The following is a 17,030-nucleotide window of genomic DNA, read 5'->3' as shown; positions in this document are numbered from 1 at the left end:
CGGAGCGGAGCCGTGTGTGTACAAGGTGTACGGAGCGGAGCCGTGTGTGTACGAGGTGTACGGAGCGGAGCCGTGTGTGTACGAGGTGTATGGAGCGGAGCCGTGTGTGTACGAGGTGTGCGGAGCCTTGTGTGTACGAGGTGTACGGAGCGGAGCCGTGTGTGTACGAGGTGTCCAAAGCGGAGCCGTGTGTGTACAAGGTGTATGGAGCGGAGCCGTGTGTGTACGAGGTGTCCAAAGCGGAGCCGTGTGTGTACGAGGTGTATGGAGCGGAGCCGTGTGTGTAGGAGGTGTGCGGAGCGGAGCCGTGTGTGTACAAGGTGTACGGAGCGGAGCCGTGTGTGTACGAGGTGTACGGAGCGGAGCTGTGTGTGTACGAGGTGTATGGAGCGGAGCCGTGTGTGTACGAGGTGTGCGGAGCCTTGTGTGTACGAGGTGTACGGAGCGGAGCCGTGTGTGTACGAGGTGTCCAAAGCGGAGCCGTGTGTGTACGAGGTGTATGGAGCGGAGCCGTGTGTGTAGGAGGTGTGCGGAGCGGAGCCGTGTGTGTACAAGGTGTACGGAGCGGAGCCGTGTGTGTACGAGGTGTACGGAGCGGAGCTGTGTGTGTACGAGGTGTATGGAGCGGAGCCGTGTGTGTACGAGGTGTGCGGAGCCTTGTGTGTACGAGGTGTACGGAGCGGAGCCGTGTGTGTACGAGGTGTCCAAAGCGGAGCCGTGTGTGTACAAGGTGTATGGAGCAGAGCCGTGTGTGTACGAGGTGTGCGGAGCGTAGCCGTGTGTGTACGAGGTGTACGGAGCGGAGCCGTGTGTGTACGAGGTGTACGGAGCGGAGCCGTGTGTGTACGAGGTGTACGGAGCGGAGCCTTGTGTGTACGAGGTGTACGGAGCGGAGCCTTGTGTGTACGAGGTGTACGGAGCGGAGCCTTGTGTGTACGAGGTGTACGGAGCGGAGCCTTGTGTGTACGAGGTGTACGGAGCGGAGCCTTGTGTGTACGAGGTGTACGGAGCGGAGCCTTGTGTGTACGAGGTGTACGGAGCGGAGCCTTGTGTGTACGAGGTGTACGGAGCGGAGCCTTGTGTGTACGAGGTGTACGGAGCGGAGCCTTGTGTGTACGAGGTGTACGGAGCGGAGCCTTGTGTGTACGAGGTGTACGGAGCGGAGCCTTGTGTGTACGAGGTGTACGGAGCGGAGCCTTGTGTGTACGAGGTGTACGGAGCGGAGCCTTGTGTGTACGAGGTGTACGGAGCGGAGCCTTGTGTGTACGAGGTGTACGGAGCGGAGCCTTGTGTGTACGAGGTGTACGGAGCGGAGCCTTATGTGTACGAGGTGTACGGAGCGGAGCCTTGTGTGTACGAGGTGTACGGAGCCTTGTGTGTACGAGGTGTACGGAGCAGAGCCTTGTGTGTACGAGGTGTACGGAGCAGAGCCTTGTGTGTACGAGGTGTACGGAGCAGAGCCTTGTGTGTACGAGGTGTACGGAGCAGAGCCTTGTGTGTACGAGGTGTACGGAGCAGAGCCGTGTGTACGACGTGTACGGAGCAGAGCCGTGTGTACGACGTGTACGGAGCAGAGCCGTGTGTGTATGACGTGTACGGAGCCGAGCCGTGTGTGTATGGAGCGGAGCCGTGTGTGTAGGAGGTGCACGGAGCAGAGCCGTGTGTGTACGAGATGTACGGAGCGGAGCCGTGTGTGTACGAGGTGTACGGAGCGGAGCCGTGTGTGTACGAGGTGTCCAAAGCGGAGCCGTGTGTGTACAAGGTGTATGGAGCAGAGCCGTGTGTGTAGGAGGTGTGCGGAGCGGAGCCGTGTGTGTACGAGGTGTACGGAGCGGAGCCGTGTGTGTACGAGGTGTACGGAGCGGAGCCGTGTGTGTACGAGGTGTCCAAAGCGGAGCCGTGTGTGTACAAGGTGTATGGAGCGGAGCCGTGTGTGTAGGAGGTGTGCGGAGCGGAGCCGTGTGTGTACAAGGTGTACGGAGCGGAGCCGTGTGTGTACGAGGTGTGCGGAGCCTTGTGTGTACGAGGTGTACGGAGCAGAGCCTTGTGTGTACGAGGTGTACGGAGCAGAGCCGTGTGTACGAGGTGTACGGAGCAGAGCCGTGTGTACGAGGTGTACGGAGCAGAGCCGTGTGTGTACGACGTGTACGGAGCAGAGCCGTGTGTGTACGACGTGTACGGAGCAGAGCCGTGTGTGTACGACGTGTACGGAGCAGAGCCGTGTGTGTACGACGTGTACGGAGCAGAGCCGTGTGTGTACGACGTGTACGGAGCAGAGCCGTGTGTGTACGACGTGTGCGGAGCAGAGCCGTGTGTGTACGAGGTGTGCGGAGCAGAGCCGTGTGTGTACGACGTTTATCCAGTGGAGTCACGCGTGTACAAAGCCACACATGGACGATGTGTACAGACCAGATTTATTTAATCGTATGAACGTATATCTTACCAGCATATAAAAATAAACACCAGGCAATAGACAATGATTGAAAAATATCAAAAGGATAAAAATTAAAGTCGAATTTCAAGATTTTCTATATATGCAATAGCGTTATCATTTCCAGTATAGAAATCCTTCTTGTCACCATGGTAGGATCTCAGGGGGCGCTCCTCAACAATGTGCTGGATAGTTTGACGATCTGCTCCACAGTCACAGGTCGGAGAGTCATATTTCCCCACTTATACATAAAATCTGCACAGACGCCAAAGTTTGTTCTGATACGATTTAGAGTAACCCATGTTTTCCTTGGTAGATTGAAGCCTGGTGGAGGGTTTTGTAAATTGGGGAACATTTGGGGATCACCGTCTACTACATTGACCCAAAGTTCTCGCCATTTCTCCTCTAAATTGAAGTCTTGTTCATGCAAGGTGATTGCAGTTCGGATGGGTGGGTGTCTTGATTTCAATCGTTGTATTGTAACATCTCTGATATTTTGGTGTATTGGAAGTTTTTCATTATTCACAACTTTAGTGTATTCTTTAAGTAGGAGCTTTTGTCTTCTTAGATTTGCCCATGCGATATGACTTAGGACAGGTAACCAGTGAACAGGTGTAGGTCTAATGGCACCAGATATTATACGCATAGAGTTATTCAGCTGAGTGTCAATTAGGTTTACAGACCAGAGCCATGAGTGAACGATGTGTATATGAAATTGAGCCATGTGAATGAGGTGTAGGACCGGAGCCGTGTGGATATATTATTGTGTTTTCCCCTCTTGGCTCATCCCGTTTTCTCCTTTCTCCCCCATTTCTCTGCCCTGAGCTCAGTCCCGGGGTGCGGCGCTCTCTGGTTTCTCTGCCCTGAGCTCAGTCCCGGGGTGCGGCGCTCTCTGGTTTCTCTGCCCTGAGCTCAGTCCCGGGGGTCCGGTACTCTCTGGTTTCTCTGCCCTGAGCTCAGTCCCAGCGGTCCGGCGCTCTCTGGTTTCTCTGCCCTGAGCTCAGTCCCAGGGGTCCGGCACTCTCTGGTTTCTCTGCCCTGTGCTCAGTTCCGGGGGTCTGGCGCTCTCCGGTTTCTCTGCCCTGAGCTCAGTCCCGGGGGTCCGGCACTCTCTGGTTTCTCTGCCCTGACCTCAGTCCCCGGGGTCCGGTGTGCTCTGGTTTTTCTGCCATGAGCTCAGTCCCGGGGATCCGGCGCTCTCTGGTTTCTCTGCCCTGACCTCAGTCCCCGGGGTCCGGTGTGCTCTGGTTTTTCTGCCATGAGCTCAGTCCCGGGGATCCGGCGCTCTCTGGTTTCTCTGCCCTGACCTCAGTCCCCGGGGTCCGGTGTGCTCTGGTTTTTCTGCCATGAGCTCAGTCCCGGGGATCCGGCGCTCTCTGGTTTCTCTGCCCTGAGCTCAGTCCTGGGGGTCCGGTGATCACTGGTTTCTCTGCCATGAGCTCAGTCCTGGGGATCCGGCGCTCTCTGGTTTCTCTGCCCTGAGCCCAGTCCCAGGGGTCCAGCGCTCTCCAGTTTCTCTTCCCCGAGCTCAGAGTAAAAAGTTTACATTTATCAAATAATTTATAATATAATACATCCAGATAATAGATGGCAGAATATTGATAACAGTACTTATAGAAATTAATATTTTGAGTCTGTATTGAATATAGATAGTCTATATATATTCAATGTCAGCATCTATCTGGAAGCTTCCAGAGGCTTACATCATGCATTCAGCAGAATCTCCCTATATGGTTTTGAACAGCTGCATATATAACATGACACATGGTGGGAGGGGGACTCTTGCTCCGGAGAGTCGAACTACACACATGTCAAAGCTGCTGGGGGTCAAAACCATCCATCCATCCAAGATGAAGCAACACATGCTGTCAGGTCTACAGTATATCACGCTTGCCTATCCATTCAGGAACCTGGGAAAGATGAATGAAGACTTCTATTGATTTAGTAAAGATATGGACTATATATTAACTCCTCACGTAAGCTAACGAAGAATATTGTTTTCCTTCTCTGTAATTAATCAACTCTTCTTTTTTTGTCAATCATTTTTAGTCAATATAAATACATTATTTATTATTACATTTTTGAAGTTTATCGGTTCTTATATCTTATCGCGTATATAAAGAAAAATATATTTAAAGGGATATATATTTTTAACATTTTGGTGAGCCAGCCATTCTTGATTTTTTTTTTATTCATTTTTTGTACTAATTCCTTCACTTTGCACAAGGGGGGCAGATACAGAAGTAATGCTAATACCTCTTGCAAAGTATCAGGAATCGACAATTTTATGTTAAAAATCACGCAGGACCTAAAAATACGGATAAGGCTTCAAGTCGCATGAGTGGTTTTTTTTTACATGAACGCTGAAGAGTTCGTAAAGCCACAGAAGATCATCCTTTGACGTGTCTTTGAAGGAACAGGATAAGTCAGTCCATAAAGTATTGAACATTCTGAACGAGGTGAATCAAGTCTCAGGGGATCATCCATTCACGGTTGGGTCATTCCAGGTAAGAAAATGGATTTTATCTCTTTTTTTTCTAAACAAAGTAAATTACAGTTCACATACTCAGATATTTCTAATGTAGAGGAGCTCTGGGTAAGCCTTTATGGGGAGTGTGAACTTGAGAATTCACGTGTACAATCTACGGTGTCTTTTAATCAAGAGAAAAAGAAAAGCAGGAATGTCTGTCTTTGGTCCATGAATTTCACAAGTTAGTGTTAGAGAAATTTAAAGATTGTGGAAATGGACAATCTGAATTGTCAGAAAATGATTCTGTCTGTAATGTCTCTAATGAAAATCGTCCCCAAGGTGGCCACAGACATGTGCTGTCTATTGAAGGTGACCTTCAGGACACAGGAAATGAAGCAGGAAAGGATGTTGGAGAAGAAGGAAATTCCATAGAGGAGCCAGAAGGGGGAGGAGCCAGAGAAGGACATGTGCAGAGAGGAGAAAATGGCGACGATCAGTTTCTAAAAATAGATCAGGCTAAGTTAGGAATTAGACTCAGAAAGAACCTTTTGGATTTATGCAAATTAATTCCTGCATATGATCCCAAGATACATGTGTGCAGAAATTCAGAAATATTTGAAATTTTTGTTGAAAAGTTCAATTTAACCAATAATGAGAAAACTTAGATATTCCATGTGTGGGTCACATGAGGTGTCTGCAAAATTTTGTGATTGTAAATGCGACGCTGTGGATACACTTTTCGTTTAACTTTTTCCCCATTATGTAGATAGGGGCAAAATTGATTGGTAAATTGGAATGCGCGGGGTTAAAATTTCGCCTCACAACATAGCCTATGACGCTCTCGGTGTCCAGACGTGTGAGTGTGCAAAATTTTGTGGCTGTAGCTGCGACGGTGCAGATGCCAATCCCGGACATATACACACACATTCGCCCGGGTTAATAACTGCTGTTAACAAAATAGAAACCACAAAACAAATAGATATAAATGCAATTATAATATCTGTCTCCCCCTCTGTATATATCTCTGTCTCTCTCTTTGTCTGTCTTTCTCTTACCCTGTCTCTCTCTCTTTCTCAGTCTGTCTCAATCTCTTTCCCTGTCTGTCTAACTATCTCTGTCACTTTCCCTGTCTGTCTCTTTCCCTCTGTCTCTTTCCCTGTGTCTGTCTCTTTGTCTGTGTCTTACCCTGTCTGTCTCTTTCCCTTTCTTTCCCTGTCTGTCTCTTTCCCTGTGTCTGTCTCTTAACCTGTCCCTCTGTTTTCCTGTCTCTTCCCCTGTCAGTCTGTCTCTTTGTCTGTGTCTGTCTCTTACCAGTCTGTCTGTTTCTTACCCTGTCTGTGTCTGCCTCTTTCCTTGTCGGTGTCTGTCTCTTTCCCTGGCTGCATTGTGACATGCCAACTTCCATATAAGGGCGTGGCTGCGCATTCTTCTGAAGTTCTGCCTGCACTGTGGCTCCCAGCTCCATTCGCTTTAATTGAGGCAGGTTTTTTGGCGACTAACTGTAAAGCTCGGGGTTAAAATTTCCCCTCAAAACTTAGCCTATGACACTCTCGGGGTCCACACGTGTGAGTGTGCAAAATTTTGTGGCTGTAGCTGCGACGGTGCAGATACCAATCCCGGACATATATACACACACACACACAGCTTTATATATTAGATTGAAAACAATTGTAGTTTTATTATGATGTATATTTGCACGATAAAGTGCACCTTACATAAGACGCACGCGAGGTTTAGCAGTACCAGATAGGAAAAACAACTTTACAACTAATTAAATCTTCCCTGGAGATCTAAAAAGGAGCGTCAATATCACAAAGTTTAATGCACTATGGTAGAATAGGGTAGTAGTAAATTTATTGTTAGTGTTTCTCTGCACCAGGTGTTTTATTGCATATAGCTTCACAGTATAGACATTAAAGAACACTCTGTAGCACACATATATACACACATAACACTGCTGCATTGACAGTACATGCACACTCAGCTCTGCTACATATGCAGATTTATATTCACATAGCGCTACATATCTGCTACATATATACTGTACATTATATACTGAGGAGCCAAAGGGTAACAATGATTTGCACTTTTGACTTTCAGGATCCATATCTCACCATCCACTACAGCTTTAAACATGAGACTACCATCATTTTAAACAATCATCTTGGCTATCTATATATATAATTGCCTTATTCTGTCTGTCTGTCATGCTCCAAAATTGTGTCCTTACGGTGACACAAAGCTGATTGGCCGCTGGGCTCGCTATGGCCCCGCCCCCCCCCCACGGATTGGCCTCTCGCCCCGGCTCTCTGCAGGCCCCGCCCCCCCCTCACGCAATGCACGCTCGCTCTGGCCCAACTGACACGGAGCTCCGACTCCCAGGTGAGTACACACACACACATCAGATCACACTCACTCTCACACACACCTCACACATCACATCCACACACTCACAACATCCTGGGATATCGCTTGCTTCTACACCGGCTCCGTCACGATCCCAGCAGCGCCACACATAACCTTGCGATGCTGGGATCTTGACGGAGCCCGTGAACGCTGGTAACCATTATACACATCGAATAACTAAGGTCCCTTGGTTACCCGATGTGTATCATAGTTACCAGCGTACACCGGCTCCGTCAGGATCCCAGCAGCGCCAGACATAACCTTGCGATGCTGGGATCTTGACGGAGGCCGTGAACGCTGGTAACCATTATACACATCGGGTAACTAAGGTCCCTTAGTTACCCGATGTGTATCATAGTTACCAGTGTACACCGGCTCCCGGTACACATGTGCAGGGAGCCGGCATTATACTCCTCTCCCCCCAGGACTACTCCTCCTATTACAGTCCTCCTATTATACTCCTCTTTGAGTATAATAGGAGAACTATTATAGCATGGGGGATGTAGCACGATGGGGGGTGCGCAGCATGGGGGATGTAGCACGAAGGGGTGCGCAGCATGGGGGATGTAGCACGATGGGGAGTGCGCAGCATGGGGGATGTAGCACGATGGGGAGTGCGCAGCATGGGGGATGGAGCACGATGGGGAGTGTGCAGCATGGGGGATGGAGCACGATGGGGAGTGTGCAGCATGGGGAATGGAGCACGATGGGGAGGTGCGCAGCATGGGGGATGTAGCACGATGGGGTGTGTGCAGCATGGGGGATGTAGCACGATGGGGAGGTGCGCAGCATGGGGGATGTAGCATGATCGGGAGTGCGCAGCATGGGGGATGTAGCACGATGGGGAGTGCGCAGCATGGGGGATGTAGCACGATGGGGAGTGCGCAGCATGGGGGATGTAGCACGATGGGGAGTGCGCAGCATGGGGGATGTAGCACGATGGGGAGTGCGCAGCATGGGGGATGTAGCACGATGGGGAGTGCGCAGCATGGGGGATGTAGCACGATGGGGAGTGTGCAGCATGGGGGATGGAGCACGATGGGGAGTGTGCAGCATGGGGGATAGAGCACGATGGGGAGGTGCGCAGCATGGGGGATGTAGCACGATGGGGTGTGTGCAGCATGGGGGATGTAGCACGATGGGGAGGTGCGCAGCATGGGGGATGTAGCATGATGGGGAGTGCGCAGCATGGGGGATGTAACACGATGGGGAGTGCGCAGCATGGCGGATGGAGCACGATGGCGGGTGCGCAGCATGGGGGATGTAGCACGATGGGGAGTGCGCAGCATGGGGGATGTAGCACGATGGGGGATGTAGCACGATGGGGAGTGCGCAGCATGGGGGATGTAGCACGATGGGGAGTGCGCAGCATGGGGGATGTAGCACGATGGGGAGTGCGCAGCATGGGGGATGTAGCACGATGGTGAGTGCGCAGCATGGCGGATGTAGCACGATGGGGAGTGCGCAGCATGGCGGATGGAGCACGAGGGCGGGTGCGCAGCATGGGGGATGTAGCACGATGGGGAGTGTGCAGCATGGGGGATGTAGCACGATGGGGGATGTAGCATGATGAGGGATGTAGCACGATGGGGGGTGCGCAGCATGGGGGATGTAGCACGATGGGGAGTGCGCAGCATGGGGGATGTAGCACGATGGGGGGGTGCGCAGCATGGGGGATGTAGCACGATGGGGGGTGCGCAGCATGGGGGATGTAGCACGATGGGGGGTGCGCAGCATGGGGGATGGAGCATGATGGGGAGTGCGCAGCATGGAGGATGGAGCACGATGGGGAGTGCGCAGCATGGAGGATGGAGCACGATGGGGAGTGCGCAGCATGGGGGATGGAGCACGATGGGGGGTGTGCAGCATGGGGGATGGAGCACGATGGGGAATGCGCAGCATGATGGGGATGGAGTGCTATGGGAGGTGCACACCTCCCCCCAACACACACACACACACACACAGGGAAACACAAACACCGCCATACACAGACACCCACACACACAGACAACGCTGCACACACACAACACCCAACACACAAACACCGCGGCATACATAAATATACGCACATACCGCACAACACACACATTGCACAAAACATACCTCCCCCCAAAACACACCACACCCACACAAACCACGCAACACACACACACACACAATGCGACAGACACACAGCGCTCCACAAACAACGCAACACACATACAACACCGCTCTCACCCCCCGCCACACCCAGACAACACCCAGAACATGTACAGCGCCCTACACAAACACTTGGTAACTACACACAACAACATCTATCTATATATATATATATATCTATATCTATAAACAAAAATCATACATGAACTACACAATACGTAAATTCTAGAATACCCGATGCGTAGAATCGGGCCACCTTCTAGTCTAATACATAAATTAGACTTACAACTATTTAGCATATGATTAGTTACACAAATTCTTGTCATGTCACTGCATTGTTACTGTTTTGCTCTTGGTGGTGAAAAAATATTTTTCTTCCTGTATACTACAAATTACGACCTGTTCTAACATAGCTCAGGTCATTGGTTCGAATCGAGGAGCAGCCGTGAAGATTTCCCAAGAAAAGATAAACAGCATCATCCAGCTCATCGATAACAGTTTCTTAACCAAGAAAATTGCCAGTCTGCTTCATAGGAGTGCCATGACAATTGGAAGAATACGAAATGAAGTCCATACATCCATTCAAAAGCTAAGATTTGAACTTTCAGGCAAAATATTGGCGTCAACAAGTCGACTCATCACAAGGTCTATCAGTTCTGGTGAAAAAAACACAGCAATAGAGATGGCTCATATGCTTCGTAATAGTGCAATCACAGATGGCCATGCGAGCATCACGTGAAGCACGTTTCACAAAATAAAGGTGAAGAAACCTCAACTTCAACATGGTGACAAGAAACAACTCAAGTTTTTAAAAAAAGTATGAAAGTGGACAGTAGAAGTTAGAAAACAGGTGATTTGGAGGGATGAGACGAAACTGAATAGACTAGGCTCTGATCTTGCAAGTGGGTCAGGAAAAAACAAGGAAAAAAGGGGTTTATGGATCGAAAAATTGAAGGAACTGTCAAGTTCAATGCAGGTAACCTGATATGTGGTTGTTTCACAGCCAAAGTCACTGGATACTTGACCAGGATTGATGGTGGTCTCAATGCTGAGCTATAAGTGAGTATCCTACAAGACAAGTTACTTTGTACACTCGAGCAGTATGGATATGAAAAGAAAGACAGTCTTTCATCAGTACAATGAATTGAAGAACACATTGAGATTGGTGAAGAAATGGTTAAGTGACAATAAAGTAGGGGTACTGGATTGCCTCCCCCCACTGACAGCAGACTTCAATCCAATTGAACACTTGTGGGTAGAGTTAAAGATAAAGCTGTATACATACCCAAGTGAGTTTCCTAGTATGCACCAACACTGGAAACGTGTAGAGTAAACCTGGGATCAGATTTCGGTCAAGACTTGCTAGAATCTGACTAAGAGCATGCCGAGAAGGGTTCAGACACTGTTGAAAGCCAAAAGTTGGATTTACAAAATAATAATAATGTAAATTCAGATTTTTAGGAGCAAATTGGAAACAATGCAGTGATATCACAAGAATCTGCATAACCAATCATATGCTAAATAGTTGCAAGTAAAATTTATGTATGAGATAGCCAATATGATTGTCTATAAAATGATGGAAGACTCACGCTCAAAGCTGTAGGGGATGGTGAGATATGAAGGCTGAAAGTCAAAAGTTCAAAACATCATTCACACTTTGCTCATCAGTAGAGATGAGCGAACCTAATGTTCGGTGCTCGGCGTTCGTACCGAACAGACTTCAGAAATCATAGTTCAGGTGATTTCCGTATGCAAACCACTTAAGCGACCAGTGCAGTGCTTGGGTATACTTGATGCTCATCCCCGTGCAAGCTGCTTGCAGTGTTTGAACTGCTCACACTGAGGGTAACAACAGCATGATCAGATGCAGTGTGCAGACACACACAAAAAAAAATTAAAAGAGAAAACCACGCCCTCCCCCGGAAGTGTTTTCTTTATGGCTAGCTGAATGTGGGTGGAGACACAAACTGCCAATCGGTGCCTTCAAATTAAGTTGAGGTCGAGTCCAAAACAGAAAACTTTAAAAAAGTCCAGCTAAACTCACAGAACCTGGACTTCCATGGGTCCACTCATTTCTACTCATCATTGTGTACACACACAACTCTGCTAAATATTTACATTCACCCCATTTTGCAATTCCTTTCAGGTCATGTGATTGATTACATAACCTGAAAGAACCTGGAGCTAGTGGGGTGGAAACTTTTTCAGCTGCTCACTTAGGACTTGCATCGTCTGTACATGTCTCTGTAACTTTATCTCCTGCTGTGCACAGATCAGTGTGTGGCAGGAGGAGAGAGCAGTTCTCTCAGTAATTGGGAAGGACATTGTCAGCATTCTCCATCATTACAGGACGCTGCCTCCCGACTGTAAGAGGCATTCACCTATTAGGAAGATTTTTTTTCTTGTTAAAAGCGTGTGTTATAGTCCAAAATATAAGGCACATTCTAAAGTAATTTCCATTTGTCATTCAATTATACTACGGTCTGTTATATGGTTTTTAAACAATTTGTCAATAAAATGTATCATTTCTCACCATGTGAGTTATTTTTGATGGTGAACAAAATATGATTCTCAAATAATTTCGATTTCAAAATCTAGGTATTAGTATGGCTTCACCCCAGTGTAAATTCTCTGGTGTGTAATAAGATGTGATTTCTGGTTAAAAGATTTCTCACGTTCTGAACAAGAAAATGGCTTTTCTCCTCTGTGTGCTGTGTGATGTTTAACAAGATGTGATTTTTGTGCAAATCATTTCCCACAATTTGTAGACTTTTCCCCTGTGTGAGTCTTTTGATGACTAACAAGATGTGATTTCATTATAAAACATTTCCCACATTCTGAACATGAATACAGCTTCACCCCTGTGTGAGTTCTCTGGTGTGTAACAAGATGTGATTTCTGTACAAAACATTTCTCACATTCTGAACATGAAAATGGCTTCTCCCCTGTGTGAGTCTTTTGATGGCTAACAAGATCTGATTTCCGTACAAAACATTTCCCACATTCCGAACATGAAAATGGCTTTTCCCCTGTGTGAGTTCTCTGGTGGATAACAAGAGCTGAATAATCTCCATAACATTTCCCACATACTGAACATGCAAAAGGCTTCTCCCCCGTGTGAGTTCTCTGGTGTGTAACAAGAACTGATTTACGTACAAAACATTTCCCACATTCTGAACATGAAAAAGGCTTTTCCCCTGTGTGAGTTCTCTGGTGTATAACAAGAGCTGATTTCCGTACAAAACATTTCCCACATTCTGAACATGAAAAAGGCTTTTCCCCTGTGTGAGTTCTCTGGTGTATAACAAGATCGGAGTTCCGTACAAAACATTTCCCACATTCTGAACATGAAAATGGCTTTTCCCCTGTGTGAGTTCTCTGGTGGATAAAAAGAGGTGAAGAATCTCCATAACATTTCCCACATACTGAACATGCAAAAGGCTTCTCCCCCGTGTGAGTTCTCTGGTGTCTAACAAGAACTGATTTACGTACAAAACATTTCCCACATTCTGAACATGAAAAAGGCTTCTCCTCAGTATGAATTCTCTCATGCCTAACAAGAAGTGATTTCTGGTTAAAGTATCTCTCACACTTGGTACAAGAAAATCTCTTCTCCTCCTCCATGGAAATGTTTTGATTTTGAACAAAAGATGTTTTCAGGAGAAAACTATTTCCACATTCTGAATGTGAAATTGACTTCTTTGCTTTAAGAGTTGGTTTTTTAATGCCTCTTTTGTGACTTCCAATTTTCTTAGTAGTCTGTAATGAATCAGAAGAGAGGACCTGTTTCATAGGATTAGCTGATAGATCTTTACTGTGAAGAGTTGATGGTGTATCTGGAGTAATGTCATTCACTTTAGTTGTATCCTGTATGATTTTAAAGTCATCTAATTCAAAAATTGAAGATCTCAGTTCTCTCCCTGATCTTCTGTCACCGTCATCTGCCAAGAATAAAACCAGTTATTATTTTTGAACATTTCTACTTAAAATGTCCATAGAAATATATTATGTAGCAAAATTAAATTATTCAATGACAGTTTAGTCTAATAAAAATAATTGTCCTAGGACAATGGTAAGCGCTCGACCCAACTACTAATAATTCTGCAGCTAGTTTAATGGCAAAGGACTCCAAAAGTTGCCTAGGGAAAAATAAGTAAAAAATTGAGAGATTTTTTTAAAGATAAAAAACCTCAAAAACCAGCGCTGAAGAAAAGTAGTATAAGAATTATTGTTAAGATTTTATTGATAATATCCTTGTTCTAAAAATTTGGACACATTCACATAAATTGATATACACACAAAGATTAAACTAAACAGCTCCTAAAACTGTATTAGCAGATGGAAAAAAACACCTAAAAAGGTAATGAAGCCCCGGCCGGCGGCAACAAAGATCACCAAAATAGGAAAAAATAAAATAGAAATTGTTTGTATATATTATAAAATAATAAGTCAGAGGAGAGGGCTGTAAATTCAAGAGTCTGCAAAAAAAGCACTAAACCAGTGCCAGTTCGTATATCACATCAGCACCTGCTTGAGAATGCCTGCAGTGGAACGATTTCTTCCCCGCTTATTGTGACCGTATTAACGGTCATGCTCCACTTAACTTCCAGACCCTAGTTGTCACTAGGTATACCGCACTCCAGATTAGGAGTCTAGCGGTAATATTAACAGCGCAGCAGAGACCCGTTAGAGATCTCTGGTGTGAAGTACCTGTCACCGGTGTTAGACAGGGGGGCTCCGTAGATTATAGTCCTTACACGAAGAGCTTTTACTTGCCGGAGAAAGTAGGTTAATTGTGCAAATTGTGTACATAGGAGATCAGCTTTTAACCTACCTTCTCAGGCTCTACTTTCTGGAAGTAAGTGGAGCCTGACCGCTAATACGGTCACAATAAGCGGGGAAGAAATAGTTCCACTGCAGGCATTCTCAAGCAGGTGCTGATGTGATATACGAACTGGCACTGGTTTAGTGCTTTTTTGCAGACTCTTGAATTTACAGCCCTCTCCTCTGACTTATTATTTTATAATATATACAAACAATTTCTATTTTATTTTTTCCTATTTTGGTGATCTTTGTTGCCGCCGGCCGGGGCTTAATTACCTTTTTAGGTGTTTTTTTCCATCTGCTAATACACTTTAAGGAGCTGTTTAGTTCAATCTTTGTGTGTATAATCAATTTATGTGAATGTGTCCAAATTTTTAGAACAAGGATATTATCAATAAAATCTTAACAATAATTCTTATACTACTTTTCTTCAGCGCTGGTTTTTGAGGTTTTTTATCTTAAAAAAAATCTCTCCATTTTTTACTTAGTCTAATAAAAGACCTCATAGGATGTACCGGCAGAGTGTGGTGTTCAACTGTTTGTTCATTCTGCCTCCAAAATATTGGAATAAGAAGCCACAAAAAAATATTTTATAGGTAAAAAGATTACCAATAAAAACTTCTACTTGCAAAAACAATCCCCACTGAAGTACATCATCTCTCAGAGGGTTTCTACATTATTAGTAACCTAGAGGCCTGAGCCTCATATTTTGCCCAAATCACACTTTTAAATCAGATATTTTGTATTATCTTCTTTCAACAACATAGATATACATAAACAAAAGGAAAGCAACACTAATTCCCACCATCCCATAGCCCCTCAATATCCTTTACATCATGCACCTCGGTTTGTCTCAAAAAACAAGCATTCTACACTATTACATAAACCTGGGTCAGCCAATGCAATTTTACCACATTTCTATTTGCGTCACATGTTAAGAGTAATGATTCTTCTCCCAGCTAAAAAGCTTAAACTTGTAATCCCTACACTGATTTCTTTCAGATTTTTTAATAGCTTTATGACTTTACATCCGTAAACTCCTGTGATTATATTATGTCAGCCCAGTATACTCTCTCTTCGCGGGTATGTGCATCCCTTCTCTGTACTCTGTTATGTAATTTATAAGTGTATTCTATCCCTAAGTAAAATCAAGAGCTGCCAATATTGGGGAGTGTGAGAAAATGGTCAGCCCTGTTGCACTGAGCAGCCATCTTGTGTTCAGCAGACATAAGCAGTCATGTTGTCTGCAAACCCTGGTACAGTTTTTGCAGCAAAAGCAATGCATGAATTAAAGTTCTCCCCAAAATGGAGCCATAAAATGACCTCAGTGTCACTTAGCGAGAATAGAGAAAAGCCATATGTTGTATTATATGGTAGAAAATAGTGAATAGAGTGAGTTAATACAAAAACCAGAACTGTAGACCTGTCAATATTGAAGCGCTATGAGAGCATACTAAGAGCTGTGATGTGATTAATGATGTTAGTTGATAAGAACACGGAAACGTATGGTTTAAAACAGAATTAGGTATTGATGTGCATGTATACTGACATATTGGACTTGTAACTTCTTTGTCTTAAAGTATAACCGCCTTCTGCCGCAGTATGATGTAACTTATCTACACCCTTTTCTGTAACATGTGACCCTTTGTCTAAACAAGGTACAAAAACGCTTCTACACCATAGTTCGTGGGCAGATAGCCAAACCACCCAATCTGGACACCTGCGCGTGTCTACGTGCCTTATAACACCTGTTTCCCATTTCTGCTCTGTGCTGTGTGCTCTTGAATAAACCAACTCCTTCTTTGAAGAATAAACTGCAGTGTCTCCTTTGGATTATTAAAAAGGAACCAATCACCAGGATATTCATATATAAGCTAAAGCCAGTGCTATAATGGCGCTATCAGGCTGATTCTATACATACCTGTAGTGGTCAGCTCGGATGTATAGGTTTTGAAATCCAAGAAAGCGAAGTTTGTAAAATGAGCAGCTTCTTGAATGACAGTTGCAGTGGAGCAGATAATATATTCATAATTATCCCCTCCCCCTGTTAGAATTAGGATAAGTATTATACAAACGACTCACTTTAGGAAAGGACCTGTGTGAGGTCATACCCATGTGACCTGGTATCCATACTTCTGGTCACATGTGTATGATCTCACCACAGGTCCTGCTAGACAAAGTGAATTGTTTGTATAATGCTTATGCTAATTCTAACGGGGGAGGGGATAACTATCAATATATGATCTGATCCTCAGCTGCTGTCACTCAAGAAGCAGCTATTTTACAAACTTCACTTTCTTGGATTTCAAAACCTAAACATCCGATCTGATCACTAATGGTATGTAGATAAAAAGCCTGGCTTTAGCTTATATACGAAAATCCTGGTGTTTGGTTCCCTTTAAGGAGAAAGACATTATTGGACACTCTAGTGATCTTACTGGGAGTTCAACCATGCGTTTCAAATCTTATAATATACTGTATATGAGGTCTGCCTCTCTTAAGGTATATGTTTTTTTCCATTGAAATAATTTGACTTTATTGATGAACTCCACTCATGCAGGTGGGTTACTCGAAATCCAATGTGCAGCAATCAACTTTCTAGCAGCAAACAATAATAACCTGGTCCTTATTATGGGGGGGATTTCAACTATCCAGACATTCAGTGGGACATAGAATCTTTGCTTTGTCCTAAAAGCTGTTAGGGGTACTCTGCACGCTGCGACATCGCTAGCCGATGCTAGCGATGCCGAGCGCGATAGT

General features: G+C 45.6%; 1 pseudogene; it reads right to left on the bottom strand.

The window, feature by feature from the left end:
• The window catches only part of LOC142312225 (uncharacterized), a 268,034-nt pseudogene that overhangs the window by 81,870 nt on the left and 169,134 nt on the right, over positions 1-17,030 (bottom strand).

Source organism: Anomaloglossus baeobatrachus, chromosome 5 (genome assembly GCF_048569485.1).
Source record: "Anomaloglossus baeobatrachus isolate aAnoBae1 chromosome 5, aAnoBae1.hap1, whole genome shotgun sequence".
Classification (NCBI taxonomy): domain Eukaryota; kingdom Metazoa; phylum Chordata; class Amphibia; order Anura; family Aromobatidae; genus Anomaloglossus; species Anomaloglossus baeobatrachus.
Note: the sequence above shows the minus strand (reverse complement) of the source record. Positions and strands in the feature narration are given on the sequence as shown.